At 36.9% G+C, this 23,374-nt stretch overlaps 1 non-coding gene and 29 pseudogenes across 1 annotated transcript; all 30 read left to right on the forward strand.

Annotated features, from left to right (window-relative positions):
* The first annotated feature begins 285 nt into the window (after positions 1–285).
* LOC145647509 (5S ribosomal RNA) lies at positions 286–404 on the forward strand (annotated as a pseudogene).
* A 1,105-nt stretch (positions 405–1,509) lies between these two features.
* Positions 1,510–1,628, forward strand: LOC145646787 (5S ribosomal RNA; annotated as a pseudogene).
* Positions 1,629–2,294: 666 nt separating this feature from the next.
* Positions 2,295–2,413, forward strand: LOC145646789 (5S ribosomal RNA; annotated as a pseudogene).
* A 1,104-nt stretch (positions 2,414–3,517) lies between these two features.
* Positions 3,518–3,636, forward strand: LOC145646790 (5S ribosomal RNA; annotated as a pseudogene).
* Positions 3,637–4,302: 666 nt separating this feature from the next.
* LOC145647033 (5S ribosomal RNA) lies at positions 4,303–4,421 on the forward strand (annotated as a pseudogene).
* Positions 4,422–5,211: 790 nt separating this feature from the next.
* Positions 5,212–5,330, forward strand: LOC145647034 (5S ribosomal RNA; annotated as a pseudogene).
* Positions 5,331–6,120: 790 nt separating this feature from the next.
* Positions 6,121–6,239, forward strand: LOC145648794 (5S ribosomal RNA; annotated as a pseudogene).
* Positions 6,240–6,591: 352 nt separating this feature from the next.
* LOC145643630 (5S ribosomal RNA) lies at positions 6,592–6,710 on the forward strand (annotated as a pseudogene).
* Positions 6,711–7,062: 352 nt separating this feature from the next.
* On the forward strand, positions 7,063–7,181 carry LOC145649603 (5S ribosomal RNA; annotated as a pseudogene).
* A 356-nt stretch (positions 7,182–7,537) lies between these two features.
* Positions 7,538–7,656, forward strand: LOC145649192 (5S ribosomal RNA; annotated as a pseudogene).
* A 791-nt stretch (positions 7,657–8,447) lies between these two features.
* Positions 8,448–8,566, forward strand: LOC145647035 (5S ribosomal RNA; annotated as a pseudogene).
* A 790-nt stretch (positions 8,567–9,356) lies between these two features.
* Positions 9,357–9,475, forward strand: LOC145643631 (5S ribosomal RNA; annotated as a pseudogene).
* Positions 9,476–9,827: 352 nt separating this feature from the next.
* Positions 9,828–9,946, forward strand: LOC145649605 (5S ribosomal RNA; annotated as a pseudogene).
* A 356-nt stretch (positions 9,947–10,302) lies between these two features.
* LOC145649193 (5S ribosomal RNA) lies at positions 10,303–10,421 on the forward strand (annotated as a pseudogene).
* Positions 10,422–11,212: 791 nt separating this feature from the next.
* LOC145647036 (5S ribosomal RNA) lies at positions 11,213–11,331 on the forward strand (annotated as a pseudogene).
* Positions 11,332–12,121: 790 nt separating this feature from the next.
* Positions 12,122–12,240, forward strand: LOC145648795 (5S ribosomal RNA; annotated as a pseudogene).
* A 352-nt stretch (positions 12,241–12,592) lies between these two features.
* On the forward strand, positions 12,593–12,711 carry LOC145643632 (5S ribosomal RNA; annotated as a pseudogene).
* Positions 12,712–13,063: 352 nt separating this feature from the next.
* Positions 13,064–13,182, forward strand: LOC145649606 (5S ribosomal RNA; annotated as a pseudogene).
* A 356-nt stretch (positions 13,183–13,538) lies between these two features.
* LOC145649194 (5S ribosomal RNA) lies at positions 13,539–13,657 on the forward strand (annotated as a pseudogene).
* A 791-nt stretch (positions 13,658–14,448) lies between these two features.
* Positions 14,449–14,567, forward strand: LOC145649195 (5S ribosomal RNA; annotated as a pseudogene).
* Positions 14,568–14,919: 352 nt separating this feature from the next.
* LOC145643633 (5S ribosomal RNA) lies at positions 14,920–15,038 on the forward strand (annotated as a pseudogene).
* Positions 15,039–16,144: 1,106 nt separating this feature from the next.
* On the forward strand, positions 16,145–16,263 carry LOC145647186 (5S ribosomal RNA). Its single transcript, XR_014116292.1, has one exon. It is a non-coding gene; the product is annotated as a 5S ribosomal RNA (ribosomal RNA).
* A 666-nt stretch (positions 16,264–16,929) lies between these two features.
* Positions 16,930–17,048, forward strand: LOC145648349 (5S ribosomal RNA; annotated as a pseudogene).
* A 1,106-nt stretch (positions 17,049–18,154) lies between these two features.
* On the forward strand, positions 18,155–18,273 carry LOC145646791 (5S ribosomal RNA; annotated as a pseudogene).
* Positions 18,274–18,939: 666 nt separating this feature from the next.
* LOC145648350 (5S ribosomal RNA) lies at positions 18,940–19,058 on the forward strand (annotated as a pseudogene).
* A 790-nt stretch (positions 19,059–19,848) lies between these two features.
* Positions 19,849–19,967, forward strand: LOC145650507 (5S ribosomal RNA; annotated as a pseudogene).
* Positions 19,968–20,319: 352 nt separating this feature from the next.
* On the forward strand, positions 20,320–20,438 carry LOC145648409 (5S ribosomal RNA; annotated as a pseudogene).
* A 1,105-nt stretch (positions 20,439–21,543) lies between these two features.
* LOC145646792 (5S ribosomal RNA) lies at positions 21,544–21,662 on the forward strand (annotated as a pseudogene).
* Positions 21,663–22,452: 790 nt separating this feature from the next.
* On the forward strand, positions 22,453–22,571 carry LOC145648211 (5S ribosomal RNA; annotated as a pseudogene).
* A 352-nt stretch (positions 22,572–22,923) lies between these two features.
* On the forward strand, positions 22,924–23,042 carry LOC145650508 (5S ribosomal RNA; annotated as a pseudogene).
* Positions 23,043–23,374: the final 332 nt, after the last annotated feature.

The following is a 23,374-nucleotide window of genomic DNA, read 5'->3' on the forward strand; positions in this document are numbered from 1 at the left end:
AGTGTACAGATTAAATAGAAATATTTTAGTACCAGGGAATAGCAGGTGCTGTAAGATTGTTTGGATCCCTTTAATTTATGTTCAAGCTATCATGTTCAAATTTGAAGTGCAGTGAATAATTAGTGCCTCCGTATACCAGCTCCGTATTGTAAGCTTTTATTGCATCATTTAATTACATTCAAGATAACATTCTAGAATGTCAATTGCAGGGATTAATAAAAAAAATTGTCAGATTGGTCTTTGATCATATTTGCTATGATTAGGCAATTTGAGTAAGTGTTTAAGGCTTATGGCCACACCAGCTTGAGAACGCCCAATCTCATCTGACCTTGGAAGCTAAGCAAGTTTGGGCCTGAATAGTACTGAGGTGGGACCCTACCTAGGAATACCAGGTGCTGTAAGCTTTTCTTGCATCACTTTAATTTACTTTCAAGCTGACATGCTCAAATGTGAAGTGCAGTGATTAATAAAAAAAACTATCTGTTAGCACCTGGGAATAGCAGATGCTGTAAGTTTTTTTTGCATCACTTTCATTTACTCTCCAACTCACATGCCTGAATGTGAAGTGCAGTGATTCCTCAAAAATCTATCTGTTAGCACCTTGGACTACGAGATGCTGTAAGCTTCTCTTGCATCACTTTAATTTACTTTCAAGATGACATGCTAGGATGTGAAGTGCAGTGATTAATTAAAAAAACTATCTGTTAGCACCTGGGAATAGCAAATGCTGTAAGTTTTTGTTGCATCACTTTACTTTAATCTGCAACTGACAAGCTTGTATGTGAAGTGTACAGATTAAATAGAAATATTTTAGTACCAGGGAATAGCAGGTGCTGTAAGATTGTATTGCATCCCTTTAATTTATGTTCAAGCTATCATGTTCAAATTTGAAGTGCAGTGAATAATTAACTCAAACTATCTGTTAGCACCTGGGAATAGCAGATGCTGTAAGTTTTTTTTGCATCACTTTCATTTACTCTCCAACTCACATGCCTGAATGTGAAGTGCAGTGATTCCTCAAAAATCTATCTGTTAGTACCTTGGACTACGAGATGCTGTAAGCTTCTCTTGCATCACTTTAATTTACTTTCAAGATGACATGCTAGGATGTGAAGTGCAGTGATTAATTATAAAAACTATCTGTTAGCACCTGGGAATAGCAAATGCTGTAAGTTTTTGTTGCATCACTTTACTTTAATCTGCAACTGACAAGCTTGTATGTGAAGTGTACAGATTAAATAGAAATATTTTAGTACCAGGGAATAGCAGGTGCTGTAAGATTGTTTGCATCCCTTTAATTTATGTTCAAGCTATCATGTTCAAATTTGAAGTGCAGTGAATAATTAGTGCCTCAGTATACCAGCTCCGTATTGTAAGCTTTTATTGCATCATTTAATTACATTCAAGATAACATTCTAGAATGTCAAGTGCAGGGATTAATAAAAAAAATTGTCAGATTGGTCTTTGATCATATTTGCTATGATTAGGCAATTTGAGTAAGTGTTTAAGGCTTACGGCCACACCAGCTTGAGAACGCCCAATCTCATCTGACCTTGGAAGCTAAGCAAGTTTGGGCCTGAATAGTACTGAGGTGGGACCCTACCTAGGAATACCAGGTGCTGTAAGCTTTTCTTGCATCACTTTAATTTACTTTCAAGCTGACATGCTCAAATGTGAAGTGCAGTGATTAATAAAAAAAACTATCTGTTAGCACCTGGGAATAGCAGATGCTGTAAGTTTTTTTTGCATCACTTTCATTTACTCTCCAACTCACATGCCTGAATGTGAAGTGCAGTGATTCCTCAAAAATCTATCTGTTAGCACCTTGGACTACGAGATGCTGTAAGCTTCTCTTGCATCACTTTAATTTACTTTCAAGATGACATGCTAGGATGTGAAGTGCAGTGATTAATTAAAAAAACTATCTGTTAGCACCTGGGAATAGCAGATGCTGTAAGTTTTTGTTGCATCACTTTACTTTAATCTGCAACTGACAAGCTTGTATGTGAAGTGTACAGATTAAATAGAAATATTTTAGTACCAGGGAATAGCAGGTGCTGTAAGATTGTTTGCATCCCTTTAATTTATGTTCAAGCTATCATGTTCAAATTTGAAGTGCAGTGAATAATTAGTGCCTCCGTATACCAGCTCCGTATTGTAAGCTTTTATTGCATCATTTAATTACATTCAAGATAACATTCTAGAATGTCAAGTGCAGGGATTAATAAAAAAAATTGTCAGATTGGTCTTTGATCATATTTGCTATGATTAGGCAATTTGAGTAAGTGTTTAAGGCTTACGGCCACACCAGCTTGAGAACGCCCAATCTCATCTGACCTTGGAAGCTAAGCAAGTTTGGGCCTGAATAGTACTGAGGTGGGACCCTACCTAGGAATACCAGGTGCTGTAAGCTTTCCTTGCATCACTTTAATTTACTTTCAAGCTGACATGCTCAAATGTGAAGTGCAGTGATTAATAAAAAAAACTATCTGTTAGCACCTGGGAATAGCAGATGCTGTAAGTTTTTTTTGCATCACTTTCATTTACTCTCCAACTCACATGCCTGAATGTGAAGTGCAGTGATTCCTCAAAAATCTATCTGTTAGCACCTTGGACTACGAGATGCTGTAAGCTTCTCTTGCATCACTTTAATTTACTGTCAAGATGACATGCTAGGATGTGAAATGCTGTGATTAATTAAAAAAACTATCTGTTAGCACCTGGGAATAGCAGATGCTGTAAGTTTTTGTTGCATCACTTTACTTTAATCTGCAACTGACAAGCTTGTATGTGAAGTGTACAGATTAAATAGAAATATTTTAGTACCAGGGAATAGCAGGTGCTGTAAGATTGTTTGCATCCCTTTAATTTATTTTCAAGCTATCATGTTCAAATTTGAAGTGCAGTGAATAATTAACTCAAACTATCTGTTAGCACCTGGGAATAGCAGATGCTGTAAGTTTTTTTTGCATCACTTTCATTTACTCTCCAACTCACATGCCTGAATGTGAAGTGCAGTGATTCCTCAAAAATCTATCTGTTAGCACCTTGGACTACGAGATGCTGTAAGCTTCTCTTGCATCACTTTAATTTACTTTCAAGATGACATGCTAGGATGTGAAGTGCAGTGATTAATTAAAAAAACTATCTGTTAGCACCTGGGAATAGCAAATGCTGTAAGTTTTTGTTGCATCACTTTACTTTAATCTGCAACTGACAAGCTTGTATGTGAAGTGTACAGATTAAATAGAAATATTTTAGTACCAGGGAATAGCAGGTGCTGTAAGATTGTTTGCATCCCTTTAATTTATATTCAAGCTATCATGTTCAAATTTGAAGTGCAGTGAATAATTAGTGCCTCCGTATACCAGCTCCGTATTGTAAGCTTTTATTGCATCATTTAATTACATTCAAGATAACATTCTAGAATGTCAAGTGCAGGGATTAATAAAAAAAATTGTCAGATTGGTCTTTGATCATATTTGCTATGATTAGGCAATTTGAGTAAGTGTTTAAGGCTTACGGCCACACCAGCTTGAGAACGCCCAATCTCATCTGACCTTGGAAGCTAAGCAAGTTTGGGCCTGAATAGTACTGAGGTGGGACCCTACCTAGGAATACCAGGTGCTGTAAGCTTTTCTTGCATCACTTTAATTTACTTTCAAGCTGACATGCTCAAATGTGAAGTGCAGTGATTAATAAAAAAAACTATCTGTTAGCACCTGGGAATAGCAGATGCTGTAAGTTTTTTTTGCATCACTTTCATTTACTCTCCAACTCACATGCCTGAATGTGAAGTGCAGTGATTCCTTAAAAATCTATCTGTTAGCACCTTGGACTACGAGATGCTGTAAGCTTCTCTTGCATCACTTTAATTTACTTTCAAGATGACATGCTAGGATGTGAAGTGCAGTGATTAATTAAAAAAACTATCTGTTAGCACCTGGGAATAGCAGATGCTGTAAGTTTTTGTTGCATCACTTTACTTTAATCTGCAACTGACAAGCTTGTATGTGAAGTGTACAGATTAAATAGAAATATTTTAGTACCAGGGAATAGCAGGTGCTGTAAGATTGTTTGCATCCCTTTAATTTATGTTCAAGCTATCATGTTCAAATTTGAAGTGCAGTGAATAATTAGTGCCTCCGTATACCAGCTCCGTATTGTAAGCTTTTATTGCATCATTTAATTACATTCAAGATAACATTCTAGAATGTCAAGTGCAGGGATTAATAAAAAAAATTGTCAGATTGGTCTTTGATCATATTTGCTATGATTAGGCAATTTGAGTAAGTGTTTAAGGCTTACAGCCACACCAGCTTGAGAACGCCCAATCTCATCTGACCTTGGAAGCTAAGCAAGTTTGGGCCTGAATAGTACTGAGGTGGGACCCTACCTAGGAATACCAGGTGCTGTAAGCTTTTCTTGCATCACTTTAATTTACTTTCAAGCTGACATGCTCAAATGTGAAGTGCAGTGATTAATAAAAAAAACTATCTGTTAGCACCTGGGAATAGCAGATGCTGTAAGTTTTTTTTGCATCACTTTCATTTACTCTCCAACTCACATGCCTGAATGTGAAGTGCAGTGATTCCTCAAAAATCTATCTGTTAGCACCTTGGACTACGAGATGCTGTAAGCTTCTCTTGCATCACTTTAATTTACTTTCAAGATGGCATGCTAGGATGTGAAGTGCAGTGATTAATTAAAAAAACTATCTGTTAGCACCTGGGAATGGCAGATGCTGTAAGTTTTTGTTGCATCACTTTACTTTAATCTGCAACTGACAAGCTTGTATGTGAAGTGTACAGATTAAATAGAAATATTTTAGTACCAGGGAATAGCAGGTGCTGTAAGATTGTTTGCATCCCTTTAATTTATTTTCAAGCTATCATGTTCAAATTTGAAGTGCAGTGAATAATTAACTCAAACTATCTGTTAGCACCTGGGAATAGCAGATGATGTAAGTTTTTTTTGCATCACTTTCATTTACTCTCCAACTCACATGCCTGAATGTGAAGTGCAGTGATTCATCAAAAAACTGTCTGTTAGTGCCTCCGTATACAAGATGTTGTAAGCTTTTATTGCATCATTTAATTTACATTCAAGATAACATTCTAGAACGTCAAGTGCAGGGATTAATAAAAAAAATTGTCAGATTGGTCTTTGATCATATTTGCTATGATTAGGCAATTTGAGTAAGTGTTTAAGGCTTACAGCCACACCAGCTTGAGAACGCCCAATCTCATCTGACCTTGGAAGCTAAGCAAGTTTGGGCCTGAATAGTACTGAGGTGGGACCCTACCTAGGAATACCAGGTGCTGTAAGCTTTTCTTGCATCACTTTAATTTACTTTCAAGCTGACATGCTCAAATGTGAAGTGCAGTGATTAATAAAAAAAACTATCTGTTAGCACCTGGGAATAGCAGATGCTGTAAGTTTTTTTTGCATCACTTTCATTTACTCTCCAACTCACATGCCTGAATGTGAAGTGCAGTGATTCCTCAAAAATCTATCTGTTAGCACCTTGGACTACGAGATGCTGTAAGCTTCTCTTGCATCACTTTAATTTACTTTCAAGATGGCATGCTAGGATGTGAAGTGCAGTGATTAATTAAAAAAACTATCTGTTAGCACCTGGGAATGGCAGATGCTGTAAGTTTTTGTTGCATCACTTTACTTTAATCTGCAACTGACAAGCTTGTATGTGAAGTGTACAGATTAAATAGAAATATTTTAGTACCAGGGAATAGCAGGTGCTGTAAGATTGTTTGCATCCCTTTAATTTATTTTCAAGCTATCATGTTCAAATTTGAAGTGCAGTGAATAATTAACTCAAACTATCTGTTAGCACCTGGGAATAGCAGATGATGTAAGTTTTTTTTGCATCACTTTCATTTACTCTCCAACTCACATGCCTGAATGTGAAGTGCAGTGATTCATCAAAAAACTGTCTGTTAGTGCCTCCGTATACAAGATGTTGTAAGCTTTTATTGCATCATTTAATTTACATTCAAGATAACATTCTAGAACGTCAAGTGCAGGGATTAATAAAAAAAATTGTCAGATTGGTCTTTGATCATATTTGCTATGATTAGGCAATTTGTGTAAGTGTTTAAGGCTTATGGCCACACCAGCTTGAGAATGCCCAATCTCCTCTGAACTTGGAAGCTAAGCAAGTTTGGGCCTGGATAGTACTGAGGTGGGACCCTACCTAGGAATACCAGGTGCTGTAAGCTTTTCTTGCATCACTTTAATTTACTTTCAAGCTGACATGCTCAAATGTGAAGTGCAGTGATTAATATAAAAAACTATCTGTTAGCACCTGGGAATAGCAGATGCTGTAAGTTTTTTTTGCATCACTTTCATTTACTCTCCAACTCACATGCCTGAATGTGAAGTGCAGTGATTCATCAAAAAACTGTCTGTTAGTGCCTCCGTATACCAGATGTTGTAAGCTTTTATTGCATCATTTAATTTACATTCAAGATAACATTCTAGAATGTCAAGTGCAGGGATTAATAAAAAAAATTGTCAGATTGGTCTTTGATCATATTTGCTATGATTAGGCAATTTGAGTAAGTGTTTAAGGCTTACGGCCACACCAGTTTGAGCAAGCCCAATCTCATCTGACCTTGGAAGCTAAGCAAGTTTGGGCCTGGATACTACTGAGGTGGGACCCTACCTAGGAATACCAGGTGCTGTAAGCTTTTCTTGCATCACTTTAATTTACTTTCAAGCTGACATGCTCAAATGTGAAGTGCAGTGATTAATAAAAAAAACTATCTGTTAGCACCTGGGAATAGCAGATGCTGTAAGTTTTTTTTGCATCACTTTCATTTACTCTCCAACTCACGTGCCTGAATGTGAAGTGCAGTGATTCATTAAAAAACTGTCTGTTAGTTCCTCCGTATACCAGATGTTGTAAGCTTTTATTGCATCATTTAATTTACATTCAAGATAACATTCTAGAATGTCAATTGCAGGGATTAATAAAAAAAATTGTCAGATTGGTCTTTGATCATATTTGCTATGATTAGGCAATTTGAGTAAGTGTTTAAGGCTTACGGCCACACCAGTTTGAGAATTCCCAATCTCATCTGACCTTGGAAGCTAAGCAAGTTTGGGCCTGGATAGTACTGACGTGGGATCCTACCTAGGAATACCAGGTGCTGTAAGCTTTTCTTGCATCACATTAATTTACTTTCAAGCTGACATGCTCAAATGTGAAGTGCAGTGATTAATAAAAAAAACCATCTGTTAGCACCTGGGAATAGCAGATGCTGTAAGTTTTTTTTGCATCACTTTCATTTACTCTCCAACTCACATGCCTGAATGTGAAGTGCAGTGATTCATCAAAAAACTGTCTGTTATTGCCTCCGTATACCAGCTCCGTATTGTAAGCTTTTATTGCATCATTTAATTTACAATCAAGATAACATTCTAGAATGTCAAGTGCAGGGATTAATAAAAAAAATTGTCAGATTGGTCTTTGATCATATTTGCTATGATTAGGCAATTTGTGTAAGTGTTTAAGGCTTACGGCCACACCAGCTTGAGAATGCCCAATCTCCTCTGACCTTGGAAGCTAAGCAAGTTTGGGCCTGGATAGTACTGAGGTGGGACCCTACCTAGGAATACCAGGTGCTGTAAGCTTTTCTTGCATCACTTTAATTTACTTTCAAGCTGACATGCTCAAATGTGAAGTGCAGTGATTAATAAAAAAAACTATCTGTTAGCACCTGGGAATAGCAGATGCTGTAAGTTTTTTTTGCATCACTTTCATTTACTCTCCAACTCACATGCCTGAATGTGAAGTGCAGTGATTCCTCAAAAATCTATCTGTTAGCACCTTGGACTACGAGATGCTGTAAGCTTCTCTTGCATCACTTTAATTTACTTTCAAGATGACATGCTAGGATGTGAAGTGCAGTGATTAATTAAAAAAACTATCTGTTAGCACCTGGGAATAGCAGATGCTGTAAGTTTTTGTTGCATCACTTTACTTTAATCTGCAACTGACAAGCTTGTATGTGAAGTGTACAGATTAAATAGAAATATTTTAGTACCAGGGAATAGCAGGTGCTGTAAGATTGTATTGCATCCCTTTAATTTATGTTCAAGCTATCATGTTCAAATTTGAAGTGCAGTGAATAATTAACTCAAACTATCTGTTAGCACCTGGGAATAGCAGATGATGTAAGTTTTTTTTGCATCACTTTCATTTACTCTCCAACTCACATGCCTGAATGTGAAGTGCAGTGATTCATCAAAAAACTGTCTGTTAGTGCCTCCGTATACAAGATGTTGTAAGCTTTTATTGCATCATTTAATTTACATTCAAGATAACATTCTAGAACGTCAAGTGCAGGGATTAATAAAAAAAATTGTCAGATTGGTCTTTGATCATATTTGCTATGATTAGGCAATTTGAGTAAGTGTTTAAGGCTTACAGCCACACCAGCTTGAGAACGCCCAATCTCATCTGACCTTGGAAGCTAAGCAAGTTTGGGCCTGAATAGTACTGAGGTGGGACCCTACCTAGGAATACCAGGTGCTGTAAGCTTTTCTTGCATCACTTTAATTTACTTTCAAGCTGACATGCTCAAATGTGAAGTGCAGTGATTAATAAAAAAAACTATCTGTTAGCACCTGGGAATAGCAGATGCTGTAAGTTTTTTTTGCATCACTTTCATTTACTCTCCAACTCACATGCCTGAATGTGAAGTGCAGTGATTCCTCAAAAATCTATCTGTTAGCACCTTGGACTACGAGATGCTGTAAGCTTCTCTTGCATCACTTTAATTTACTTTCAAGATGGCATGCTAGGATGTGAAGTGCAGTGATTAATTAAAAAAACTATCTGTTAGCACCTGGGAATGGCAGATGCTGTAAGTTTTTGTTGCATCACTTTACTTTAATCTGCAACTGACAAGCTTGTATGTGAAGTGTACAGATTAAATAGAAATATTTTAGTACCAGGGAATAGCAGGTGCTGTAAGATTGTTTGCATCCCTTTAATTTATTTTCAAGCTATCATGTTCAAATTTGAAGTGCAGTGAATAATTAACTCAAACTATCTGTTAGCACCTGGGAATAGCAGATGATGTAAGTTTTTTTTGCATCACTTTCATTTACTCTCCAACTCACATGCCTGAATGTGAAGTGCAGTGATTCATCAAAAAACTGTCTGTTAGTGCCTCCGTATACAAGATGTTGTAAGCTTTTATTGCATCATTTAATTTACATTCAAGATAACATTCTAGAACGTCAAGTGCAGGGATTAATAAAAAAAATTGTCAGATTGGTCTTTGATCATATTTGCTATGATTAGGCAATTTGAGTAAGTGTTTAAGGCTTACGGCCACACCAGTTTGAGCAAGCCCAATCTCATCTGACCTTGGAAGCTAAGCAAGTTTGGGCCTGGATACTACTGAGGTGGGACCCTACCTAGGAATACCAGGTGCTGTAAGCTTTTCTTGCATCACTTTAATTTACTTTCAAGCTGACATGCTCAAATGTGAAGTGCAGTGATTAATAAAAAAAACTATCTGTTAGCACCTGGGAATAGCAGATGCTGTAAGTTTTTTTTGCATCACTTTCATTTACTCTCCAACTCACGTGCCTGAATGTGAAGTGCAGTGATTCATTAAAAAACTGTCTGTTAGTTCCTCCGTATACCAGATGTTGTAAGCTTTTATTGCATCATTTAATTTACATTCAAGATAACATTCTAGAATGTCAATTGCAGGGATTAATAAAAAAAATTGTCAGATTGGTCTTTGATCATATTTGCTATGATTAGGCAATTTGAGTAAGTGTTTAAGGCTTACGGCCACACCAGTTTGAGAATTCCCAATCTCATCTGACCTTGGAAGCTAAGCAAGTTTGGGCCTGGATAGTACTGACGTGGGATCCTACCTAGGAATACCAGGTGCTGTAAGCTTTTCTTGCATCACATTAATTTACTTTCAAGCTGACATGCTCAAATGTGAAGTGCAGTGATTAATAAAAAAAACCATCTGTTAGCACCTGGGAATAGCAGATGCTGTAAGTTTTTTTTGCATCACTTTCATTTACTCTCCAACTCACATGCCTGAATGTGAAGTGCAGTGATTCATCAAAAAACTGTCTGTTATTGCCTCCGTATACCAGCTCCGTATTGTAAGCTTTTATTGCATCATTTAATTTACAATCAAGATAACATTCTAGAATGTCAAGTGCAGGGATTAATAAAAAAAATTGTCAGATTGGTCTTTGATCATATTTGCTATGATTAGGCAATTTGTGTAAGTGCTTAAGGCTTACGGCCACACCAGCTTGAGAATGCCCAATCTCCTCTGACCTTGGAAGCTAAGCAAGTTTGGGCCTGGATAGTACTGAGGTGGGACCCTACCTAGGAATACCAGGTGCTGTAAGCTTTTCTTGCATCACTTTAATTTACTTTCAAGCTGACATGCTCAAATGTGAAGTGCAGTGATTAATAAAAAAAACTATCTGTTAGCACCTGGGAATAGCAGATGCTGTAAGTTTTTTTTGCATCACTTTCATTTACTCTCCAACTCACATGCCTGAATGTGAAGTGCAGTGATTCCTCAAAAATCTATCTGTTAGCACCTTGGACTACGAGATGCTGTAAGCTTCTCTTGCATCACTTTAATTTACTTTCAAGATGACATGCTAGGATGTGAAGTGCAGTGATTAATTAAAAAAACTATCTGTTAGCACCTGGGAATAGCAGATGCTGTAAGTTTTTGTTGCATCACTTTACTTTAATCTGCAACTGACAAGCTTGTATGTGAAGTGTACAGATTAAATAGAAATATTTTAGTACCAGGGAATAGCAGGTGCTGTAAGATTGTATTGCATCCCTTTAATTTATGTTCAAGCTATCATGTTCAAATTTGAAGTGCAGTGAATAATTAACTCAAACTATCTGTTAGCACCTGGGAATAGCAGATGATGTAAGTTTTTTTTGCATCACTTTCATTTACTCTCCAACTCACATGCCTGAATGTGAAGTGCAGTGATTCATCAAAAAACTGTCTGTTAGTGCCTCCGTATACAAGATGTTGTAAGCTTTTATTGCATCATTTAATTTACATTCAAGATAACATTCTAGAACGTCAAGTGCAGGGATTAATAAAAAAAATTGTCAGATTGGTCTTTGATCATATTTGCTATGATTAGGCAATTTGAGTAAGTGTTTAAGGCTTACAGCCACACCAGCTTGAGAACGCCCAATCTCATCTGACCTTGGAAGCTAAGCAAGTTTGGGCCTGAATAGTACTGAGGTGGGACCCTACCTAGGAATACCAGGTGCTGTAAGCTTTTCTTGCATCACTTTAATTTACTTTCAAGCTGACATGCTCAAATGTGAAGTGCAGTGATTAATAAAAAAAACTATCTGTTAGCACCTGGGAATAGCAGATGCTGTAAGTTTTTTTTGCATCACTTTCATTTACTCTCCAACTCACATGCCTGAATGTGAAGTGCAGTGATTCCTCAAAAATCTATCTGTTAGCACCTTGGACTACGAGATGCTGTAAGCTTCTCTTGCATCACTTTAATTTACTTTCAAGATGGCATGCTAGGATGTGAAGTGCAGTGATTAATTAAAAAAACTATCTGTTAGCACCTGGGAATGGCAGATGCTGTAAGTTTTTGTTGCATCACTTTACTTTAATCTGCAACTGACAAGCTTGTATGTGAAGTGTACAGATTAAATAGAAATATTTTAGTACCAGGGAATAGCAGGTGCTGTAAGATTGTTTGCATCCCTTTAATTTATTTTCAAGCTATCATGTTCAAATTTGAAGTGCAGTGAATAATTAACTCAAACTATCTGTTAGCACCTGGGAATAGCAGATGATGTAAGTTTTTTTTGCATCACTTTCATTTACTCTCCAACTCACATGCCTGAATGTGAAGTGCAGTGATTCATCAAAAAACTGTCTGTTAGTGCCTCCGTATACAAGATGTTGTAAGCTTTTATTGCATCATTTAATTTACATTCAAGATAACATTCTAGAACGTCAAGTGCAGGGATTAATAAAAAAAATTGTCAGATTGGTCTTTGATCATATTTGCTATGATTAGGCAATTTGTGTAAGTGTTTAAGGCTTATGGCCACACCAGCTTGAGAATGCCCAATCTCCTCTGAACTTGGAAGCTAAGCAAGTTTGGGCCTGGATAGTACTGAGGTGGGACCCTACCTAGGAATACCAGGTGCTGTAAGCTTTTCTTGCATCACTTTAATTTACTTTCAAGCTGACATGCTCAAATGTGAAGTGCAGTGATTAATATAAAAAACTATCTGTTAGCACCTGGGAATAGCAGATGCTGTAAGTTTTTTTTGCATCACTTTCATTTACTCTCCAACTCACATGCCTGAATGTGAAGTGCAGTGATTCATCAAAAAACTGTCTGTTAGTGCCTCCGTATACCAGATGTTGTAAGCTTTTATTGCATCATTTAATTTACATTCAAGATAACATTCTAGAATGTCAAGTGCAGGGATTAATAAAAAAAATTGTCAGATTGGTCTTTGATCATATTTGCTATGATTAGGCAATTTGAGTAAGTGTTTAAGGCTTACGGCCACACCAGTTTGAGCAAGCCCAATCTCATCTGACCTTGGAAGCTAAGCAAGTTTGGGCCTGGATACTACTGAGGTGGGACCCTACCTAGGAATACCAGGTGCTGTAAGCTTTTCTTGCATCACTTTAATTTACTTTCAAGCTGACATGCTCAAATGTGAAGTGCAGTGATTAATAAAAAAAACTATCTGTTAGCACCTGGGAATAGCAGATGCTGTAAGTTTTTTTTGCATCACTTTCATTTACTCTCCAACTCACGTGCCTGAATGTGAAGTGCAGTGATTCATTAAAAAACTGTCTGTTAGTTCCTCCGTATACCAGATGTTGTAAGCTTTTATTGCATCATTTAATTTACATTCAAGATAACATTCTAGAATGTCAATTGCAGGGATTAATAAAAAAAATTGTCAGATTGGTCTTTGATCATATTTGCTATGATTAGGCAATTTGAGTAAGTGTTTAAGGCTTACGGCCACACCAGTTTGAGAATTCCCAATCTCATCTGACCTTGGAAGCTAAGCAAGTTTGGGCCTGGATAGTACTGACGTGGGATCCTACCTAGGAATACCAGGTGCTGTAAGCTTTTCTTGCATCACATTAATTTACTTTCAAGCTGACATGCTCAAATGTGAAGTGCAGTGATTAATAAAAAAAACCATCTGTTAGCACCTGGGAATAGCAGATGCTGTAAGTTTTTTTTGCATCACTTTCATTTACTCTCCAACTCACATGCCTGAATGTGAAGTGCAGTGATTCATCAAAAAACTGTCTGTTATTGCCTCCGTATACCAGCTCCGTATTGTAAGCTTTTATTGCATCATTTAATTTACAATCAAGATAACATTCTAGAATGTCAAGTGCAGGGATTAATAAAAAAAATTGTCAGATTGGTCTTTGATCATATTTGCTATGATTAGGCAATTTGTGTAAGTGTTTAAGGCTTACGGCCACACCAGCTTGAGAATGCCCAATCTCCTCTGACCTTGGAAGCTAAGCAAGTTTGGGCCTGGATAGTACTGAGGTGGGACCCTACCTAGGAATACCAGGTGCTGTAAGCTTTTCTTGCATCACTTTAATTTACTTTCAAGCTGACATGCTCAAATGTGAAGTGCAGTGATTAATAAAAAAAACTATCTGTTAGCACCTGGGAATAGCAGATGCTGTAAGTTTTTTTTGCATCACTTTCATTTACTCTCCAACTCACATGCCTGAATGTGAAGTGCAGTGATTCCTCAAAAATCTATCTGTTAGCACCTTGGACTACGAGATGCTGTAAGCTTCTCTTGCATCACTTTAATTTACTTTCAAGATGACATGCTAGGATGTGAAGTGCAGTGATTAATTAAAAAAACTATCTGTTAGCACCTGGGAATAGCAGATGCTGTAAGTTTTTGTTGCATCACTTTACTTTAATCTGCAACTGACAAGCTTGTATGTGAAGTGTACAGATTAAATAGAAATATTTTAGTACCAGGGAATAGCAGGTGCTGTAAGATTGTATTGCATCCCTTTAATTTATGTTCAAGCTATCATGTTCAAATTTGAAGTGCAGTGAATAATTAACTCAAACTATCTGTTAGCACCTGGGAATAGCAGATGATGTAAGTTTTTTTTGCATCACTTTCATTTACTCTCCAACTCACATGCCTGAATGTGAAGTGCAGTGATTCATCAAAAAACTGTCTGTTAGTGCCTCCGTATACAAGATGTTGTAAGCTTTTATTGCATCATTTAATTTACATTCAAGATAACATTCTAGAACGTCAAGTGCAGGGATTAATAAAAAAAATTGTCAGATTGGTCTTTGATCATATTTGCTATGATTAGGCAATTTGTGTAAGTGTTTAAGGCTTACGGCCACACCAGCTTGAGAATGCCCAATCTCCTCTGACCTTGGAAGCTAAGCAAGTTTGGGCCTGGATAGTACTGAGGTGGGACCCTACCTAGGAATACCAGGTGCTGTAAGCTTTTCTTGCATCACTTTAATTTACTTTCAAGCTGACATGCTCAAATGTGAAGTGCAGTGATTAATAAAAAAAACTATCTGTTAGCACCTGGGAATAGCAGATGCTGTAAGTTTTTTTTGCATCACTTTCATTTACTCTCCAACTCACATGCCTGAATGTGAAGTGCAGTGATTCATCAAAAAACTGTCTGTTAGTGCCTCCGTATACCAGATGTTGTAAGCTTTTATTGCATCATTTAATTTACATTCAAGATAACATTCTAGAATGTCAAGTGCAGGGATTAATAAAAAAAATTGTCAGATTGGTCTTTGATCATATTTGCTATGATTAGGCAATTTGAGTAAGTGTTTAAGGCTTACGGCCACACCAGTTTGAGCAAGCCCAATCTCATCTGACCTTGGAAGCTAAGCAAGTTTGGGCCTGGATACTACTGAGGTGGGACCCTACCTAGGAATACCAGGTGCTGTAAGCTTTTCTTGCATCACTTTAATTTACTTTCAAGCTGACATGCTCAAATGTGATGTGCAGTGATTAATAAAAAAAAACTATCTGTTAGCACCTGGGAATAGCAGATGCTGTAAGTTTTTTTTGCATCACTTTCATTTACTCTCCAACTCACATGCCTGAATGTGAAGTGCAGTGATTCCTCAAAAATCTATCTGTTAGCACCTTGGACTACGAGATGCTGTAAGCTTCTCTTGCATCCCTTCAATTTACTTTCAAGATGACATGCTAGGATGTGAAGTGCAGTGATTAATTAAAAAAACTATCTGTTAGCACCTGGGAATAGCAAATGCTGTAAGTTTTTGTTGCATCACTTTACTTTAATCTGCAACTGACAAGCTTGTATGTGAAGTGTACAGATTAAATAGAAATATTTTAGTACCAGGGAATAGCAGGTGCTGTAAGATTGTATTGCATCCCTTTAATTTATGTTCAAGCTATCATGTTCAAATTTGAAGTGCAGTGAATAATTAACTCAAACTATCTGTTAGCACCTGGGAATAGCAGATGCTGTAAGTTTTTTTTGCATCACTTTCATTTACTCTCCAACCTACATGCCTGAATGTGAAGTGCAGTGATTCATCAAAAAACTATATGTTAGCACATTGGACTACGAGATGCTGTAAGCTTCTCTTGCATCACTTTAATTTACTGTCAAGATGACATGCTAGGATGTGAAATGCAGTGATTAATTAAAAAAACTATCTGTTAGCACCTGGGAATAGCAGATGCTGTAAGTTTTTGTTGCATCACTTTACTTTAATCTGCAACTGACAAGCTTGTATGTGAAGTGTACAGATTAAATAGAAATATTTTAGTACCAGGGAATAGCAGGTGCTGTAAGATTGTTTGCATCCCTTTAATTTATGTTCAAGCTATCATGTTCAAATTTGAAGTGCAGTGAATAATTAGTGCCTCAGTATACCAGCTCCGTATTGTAAGCTTTTATTGCATCATTTAATTACATTCAAGATAACATTCTAGAATGTCAAGTGCAGGGATTAATAAAAAAAATTGTCAGATTGGTCTTTGATCATATTTGCTATGATTAGGCAATTTGAGTAAGTGTTTAAGGCTTACGGCCACACCAGCTTGAGAACGCCCAATCTCATCTGATCTTGGAAGCTAAGCAAGTTTGGGCCTGAATAGTACTGAGGTGGGACCCTACCTAGGAATACCAGGTGCTGTAAGCTTTTCTTGCATCACTTTAATTTACTTTCAAGCTGACATGCTCAAATGTGAAGTGCAGTGATTAATAAAAAAAACTATCTGTTAGCACCTGGGAATAGCAGATGCTGTACGTTTTTTTTGCATCACTTTCATTTACTCTCCAACTCACATGCCTGAATGTGAAGTGCAGTGATTCCTCAAAAATCTATCTGTTAGCACCTTGGACTACGAGATGCTGTAAGCTTCTCTTGCATCACTTTAATTTACTTTCAAGATGACATGCTAGGATGTGAAGTGCAGTGATTAATTAAAAAAACTATCTGTTAGCACCTGGGAATAGCAAATGCTGTAAGTTTTTGTTGCATCACTTTACTTTAATCTGCAACTGACAAGCTTGTATGTGAAGTGTACAGATTAAATAGAAATATTTTAGTACCAGGGAATAGCAGGTGCTGTAAGATTGTTTGCATCCCTTTAATTTATGTTCAAGCTATCATGTTCAAATTTGAAGTGCAGTGAATAATTAGTGCCTCCGTATACCAGCTCCGTATTGTAAGCTTTTATTGCATCATTTAATTACATTCAAGATAACATTCTAGAATGTCAAGTGCAGGGATTAATAAAAAAAATTGTCAGATTGGTCTTTGATCATATTTGCTATGATTAGGCAATTTGAGTAAGTGTTTAAGGCTTACGGCCACACCAGCTTGAGAACGCCCAATCTCATCTGACCTTGGAAGCTAAGCAAGATTGGGCCTGAATAGTACTGAGGTGGGACCCTACCTAGGAATACCAGGTGCTGTAAGCTTTTCTTGCATCACTTTAATTTACTTTCAAGCTGACATGCTCAAATGTGAAGTGCAGTGATTAATAAAAAAAACTATCTGTTAGCACCTGGGAATAGCAGATGCTGTAAGTTTTTTTTGCATCACTTTCATTTACTCTCCAACTCACATGCCTGAATGTGAAGTGCAGTGATTCCTCAAAAATCTATCTGTTAGCACCTTGGACTACGAGATGCTGTAAGCTTCTCTTGCATCACTTTAATTTACTTTCAAGATGACATGCTAGGATGTGAAGTGCAGTGATTAATTAAAAAAACTATCTGTTAGCACCTGGGAATAGCAAATGCTGTAAGTTTTTGTTGCATCACTTTACTTTAATCTGCAACTGACAAGCTTGTATGTGAAGTGTACAGATTAAATAGAAATATTTTAGTACCAGGGAATAGCAGGTGCTGTAAGATTGTATTGCATCCCTTTAATTTATGTTCAAGCTATCATGTTCAAATTTGAAGTGCAGTGAATAATTAACTCAAACTATCTGTTAGCACCTGGGAATAGCAGATGCTGTAAGTTTTTTTTTGCATCACTTTCATTTACTCTCCAACCTACATGCCTGAATGTGAAGTGCAGTGATTCATCAAAAAACTATATGTTAGCACATTGGACTACGAGATGCTGTAAGCTTCTCTTGCATCACTTTAATTTACTGTCAAGATGACATGCTAGGATGTGAAATGCAGTGATTAATTAAAAAAACTATCTGTTAGCACCTGGGAATAGCAGATGCTGTAAGTTTTTGTTGCATCACTTTACTTTAATCTGCAACTGACAAGCTTGTATGTGAAGTGTACAGATTAAATAGAAATATTTTAGTACCAGGGAATAGCAGGTGCTGTAAGATTGTTTGCATCCCTTTAATTTATGTTCAAGCTATCATGTTCAAATTTGAAGTGCAGTGAATAATTAGTGCCTCAGTATACCAGCTCCGTATTGTAAGCTTTTATTGCATCATTTAATTACATTCAAGATAACATTCTAGAATGTCAAGTGCAGGGATTAATAAAAAAAATTGTCAGATTGGTCTTTGATCATATTTGCTATGATTAGGCAATTTGAGTAATTGTTTAAGGCTTACGGCCACACCAGCTTGAGAACGCCCAATCTCATCTGACCTTGGAAGCTAAGCAAGTTTGGGCCTGAATAGTACTGAGGTGGGACCCTACCTAGGAATACCAGGTGCTGTAAGCTTTTCTTGCATCACTTTAATTTACTTTCAAGCTGACATGCTCAAATGTGAAGTGCAGTGATTAATAAAAAAAACTATCTGTTAGCACCTGGGAATAGCAGATGCTGTAAGTTTTTTTTGCATGACTTTCATTTACTCTCCAACTCACATGCCTGAATGTGAAGTGCAGTGATTCCTCAAAAATCTATCTGTTAGCACCTTGGACTACGAGATGCTGTAAGCTTCTCTTGCATCACTTTAATTTACTTTCAAGATGACATGCTAGGATGTGAAGTGCAGTGATTAATTAAAAAAACTATCTGTTAGCACCTGGGAATAGCAGATGCTGTAAGTTTTTGTTGCATCACTTTACTTTAATCTGCAACTGACAAGCTTGTATGTGAAGTGTACAGATTAAATAGAAATATTTTAGTACCAGGGAATAGCAGGTGCTGTAAGATTGTTTGCATCCCTTTAATTTATGTTCAAGCTATCATGTTCAAATTTGAAGTGCAGTGAATAATTAGTGCCTCCGTATACCAGCTCCATATTGTAAGCTTTTATTGCATCATTTAATTACATTCAAGATAACATTCTAGAATGTCAAGTGCAGGGATTAATAAAAAAAATTGTCAGATTGGTCTTTGATCATATTTGCTATGATTAGGCAATTTGAGTAAGTGTTTAAGGCTTACGGCCACACCAGCTTGAGAACGCCCAATCTCATCTGACCTTGGAAGCTAAGCAAGATTGGGCCTGAATAGTACTGAGGTGGGACCCTACCTAGGAATACCAGGTGCTGTAAGCTTTTCTTGCATCACTTTAATTTACTTTCAAGCTGACATGCTCAAATGTGAAGTGCAGTGATTAATAAAAAAAACTATCTGTTAGCACCTGGGAATAGCAGATGCTGTAAGTTTTTTTTGCATCACTTTCATTTACTCTCCAACTCACATGCCTGAATGTGAAGTGCAGTGATTCCTCAAAAATCTATCTGTTAGCACCTTGGACTACGAGATGCTGTAAGCTTCTCTTGCATCACTTTAATTTACTTTCAAGATGACATGCTAGGATGTGAAGTGCAGTGATTAATTAAAAAAACTATCTGTTAGCACCTGGGAATAGCAGATGCTGTAAGTTTTTGTTGCATCACTTTACTTTAATCTGCAACTGACAAGCTTGTATGTGAAGTGTACAGATTAAATAGAAATATTTTAGTAGCAGGGAATAGCAGGTGCTGTAAGATTGTTTGCATCCCTTTAATTTATTTTCAAGCTATCATGTTCAAATTTGAAGTGCAGTGAATAATTAACTCAAACTATCTGTTAGCACCTGGGAATAGCAGATGATGTAAGTTTTTTTTGCATCACTTTCATTTACTCTCCAACTCACATGCCTGAATGTGAAGTGCAGTGATTCATCAAAAAACTGTCTGTTAGTGCCTCCGTATACAAGATGTTGTAAGCTTTTATTGCATCATTTAATTTACATTCAAGATAACATTCTAGAATGTCAAGTGCAGGGATTAATAAAAAAAATTGTCAGATTGGTCTTTGATCATATTTGCTATGATTAGGCAATTTGAGTAAGTGTTTGAGGCTTACGGCCACACCAGTTTGAGCATGCCCAATCTCATCTGACCTTGGAAGCTAAGCAAGTTTGGGCCTGGATACTACTGAGGTGGGACCCTACCTAGGAATACCAGGTGCTGTAAGCTTTTCTTGCATCACTTTAATTTACTTTCAAGCTGACATGCTCAAATGTGAAGTGCAGTGATTAATAAAAAAAACTATCTGTTAGCACCTGGGAATAGCAGATGCTGTAAGTTTTTTTTGCATCACTTTCATTTACTCTCCAACTCACGTGCCTGAATGTGAAGTGCAGTGATTCATCATAAAACTGTCTGTTACTTCCTCCGTATACCAGATGTTGTAAGCTTTTATTGCATCATTTAATTTACATTCAAGATAACATTCTAGAATGTCAATTGCAGGGATTAATAAAAAAAATTGTCAGATTGGTCTTTGATCATATTTGCTATGATTAGGCAATTTGAGTAAGTGTTTAAGGCTTACGGCCACACCAGTTTGAGAATGCCCAATCTCATCTGACCTTGGAAGCTAAGCAAGTTTGGGCCTGGATAGTACTGAGGTGGGACCCTACCTAGGAATACCAGGTGCTGTAAGCTTTTCTTGCATCACTTTAATTTACTTTCAAGCTGACATGCTCAAATGTGAAGTGCAGTGATTAATAAAAAAAACTATCTGTTAGCACCTGGGAATAGCAGATGCTGTAAGTTTTTTTTGCATCACTTTCATTTACTCTCCAACTCACATGCCTGAATGTGAACTGCAGTGATTCCTCAAAAATCTATCTGTTAGCACCTTGGACTACGAGATGCTGTAAGCTTCTCTTGCATCACTTTAATTTACTTTCAAGATGACATGCTAGGATGTGAAGTGCAGTGATTAATTAAAAAAACTATCTGTTAGCACGTGGGAATAGCAAATGCTGTAAGTTTTTGTTGCATCACTTTACTTTAATCTGCAACTGACAAGCTTGTATGTGAAGTGTACAGATTAAATAGAAATATTTTAGTACCAGGGAATAGCAGGTGCTGTAAGATTGTATTGCATCCCTTTAATTTATGTTCAAGCTATCATGTTCAAATTTGAAGTGCAGTGAATAATTAACTCAAACTATCTGTTAGCACCTGGGAATAGCAGATGCTGTAAGTTTTTTTTGCATCACTTTCATTTACTCTCCAACTCACATGCCTGAATGTGAAGTGCAGTGATTCATCAAAAAACTATATGTTAGCACATTGGACTACGAGATGCTGTAAGCTTCTCTTGCATCACATTAATTTACTGTCAAGATGACATGCTAGGATGTGAAATGCAGTGATTAATTAAAAAAACTATCTGTTAGCACCTGGGAATAGCAGATGCTGTAAGTTTTTGTCGCATCACATTACTTTAATCTGCAACTGACAAGCTTGTATGTGAAGTGTACAGATTAAATAGAAATATTTTAGTACCAGGGAATAGCAGGTGCTGTAAGATTGTTTGCATCCCTTTAATTTATGTTCAAGCTATCATGTTCAAATTTGAAGTGCAGTGAATAATTAGTGCCTCAGCATACCAGCTCCGTATTGTAAGCTTTTATTGCATCATTTAATTACATTCAAGATAACATTCTAGAATGACAAGTGCAGGGATTAATAAAAAAAATTGTCAGATTGGTCTTTGATCATATTTGCTATGATTAGGCAATTTGAGTAAGTGTTTAAGGCTTACGGCCACACCAGCTTGAGAACGCCCAATCTCATCTGACCTTGGAAGCTAAGCAAGTTTGGGCCTGAATAGTACTGAGGTGGGACCCTACCTAGGAATACCAGGTGCTGTAAGCTTTTCTTGCATCACTTTAATTTACTTTCAAGCTGACATGCTCAAATGTGAAGTGCAGTGATTAATAAAAAAAACTATCTGTTAGCACCTGGGAATAGCAGATGCTGTAAGTTTTTTTTGCATCACTTTCATTTACTCTCCAACTCACATGCCTGAATGTGAAGTGCAGTGATTCCTCAAAAATCTATCTGTTAGCACCTTGGACTACGAGATGCTGTAAGCTTCTCTTGCATCACTTTAATTTACTTTCAAGATGACATGCTAGGATGTGAAGTGCAGTGATTAATTAAAAAAACTATCTGTTAGCACCTGGGAATAGCAGATGCTGTAAGTTTTTGTTGCATCACTTTACTTTAATCTGCAACTGACAAGCTTGTATGTGAAGTGTACAGATTAAATAGAAATATTTTAGTACCAGGGAATAGCAGGTGCTGTAAGATTGTTTGCATCCCTTTAATTTATTTTCAAGCTATCATGTTCAAATTTGAAGTGCAGTGAATAATTAACTCAAACTATCTGTTAGCACCTGGGAATAGCAGATTTTGTAAGTTTTTTTTGCATCACTTTCATTTACTCTCCAACTCACATGCCTGAATGTGAAGTGCAGTGATTCATCAAAAAACTGTCTGTTAGTGCCTCCGTATACAAGATGTTGTAAGCTTTTATTGCATCATTTAATTTACATTCAAGATAACATTCTAGAACGTCAAGTGCAGGGATTAATAAAAAAAATTGTCAGATTGGTCTTTGATCATATTTGCTATGATTAGGCAATTTGAGTAAGTGTTGAAGGCTTACGGCCACACCAGCTTGAGAACGCCCAATCTCCTCTGACCTTGGAAGCTAAGCAAGTTTGGGCCTGGATAGTACTGAGGTGGGACCCTACCTAGGAATACCAGGTGCTGTAAGCTTTTCTTGCATCACTTTAATTTACTTTCAAGCTGACATGCTCAAATGTGAAGTGCAGTGATTAATATAAAAAACTATCTGTTAGCACCTGGGAATAGCAGATGCTGTAAGTTTTTTTTGCATCACTTTCATTTACTCTCCAACTCACATGCCTGAATGTGAAGTGCAGTGATTCATCAAAAAACTGTCTGTTAGTGCCTCCGTATACCAGATGTTGTAAGCTTTTATTGTATCATTTAATTTACATTCAAGATAACATTCTAGAATGTCAAGTGCAGGGATTAATAAAAAAAATTGTCAGATTGGTCTTTGATCATATTTGCTATGATTAGGCAATTTGAGTAAGTGTTTGAGGCTTACGGCCACACCAGTTTGAGCATGCCCAATCTCATCTGACCTTGGAAGCTAAGCAAGTTTGGGCCTGGATACTACTGAGGTGGGACCCTACCTAGGAATACCAGGTGCTGTAAGCTTTTCTTGCATCACTTTAATTTACTTTAAAGCTGACATGCTCAAATGTGAAGTGCAGTGATTAATAAAAAAAACTATCTGTTAGCACCTGGGAATAGCAGATGCTGTAAGTTTTTTTTGCATCACTTTCATTTACTCTCCAACTCACGTGCCTGAATGTGAAGTGCAGTGATTCATCATAAAACTGTCTGTTACTTCCTCCGTATACCAGATGTTGTAAGCTTTTATTGCATCATTTAATTTACATTCAAGATAACATTCTAGAATGTCAATTGCAGGGATTAATAAAAAAAATTGTCAGATTGGTCTTTGATCATATTTGCTATGATTAGGC

The sequence above is a fragment of the Electrophorus electricus genome, chromosome 13, assembly GCF_041902795.1.
Source record: "Electrophorus electricus isolate QZ-2024a chromosome 13, ASM4190279v1, whole genome shotgun sequence".
Classification (NCBI taxonomy): Eukaryota; Metazoa; Chordata; class Actinopteri; order Gymnotiformes; family Gymnotidae; genus Electrophorus; species Electrophorus electricus.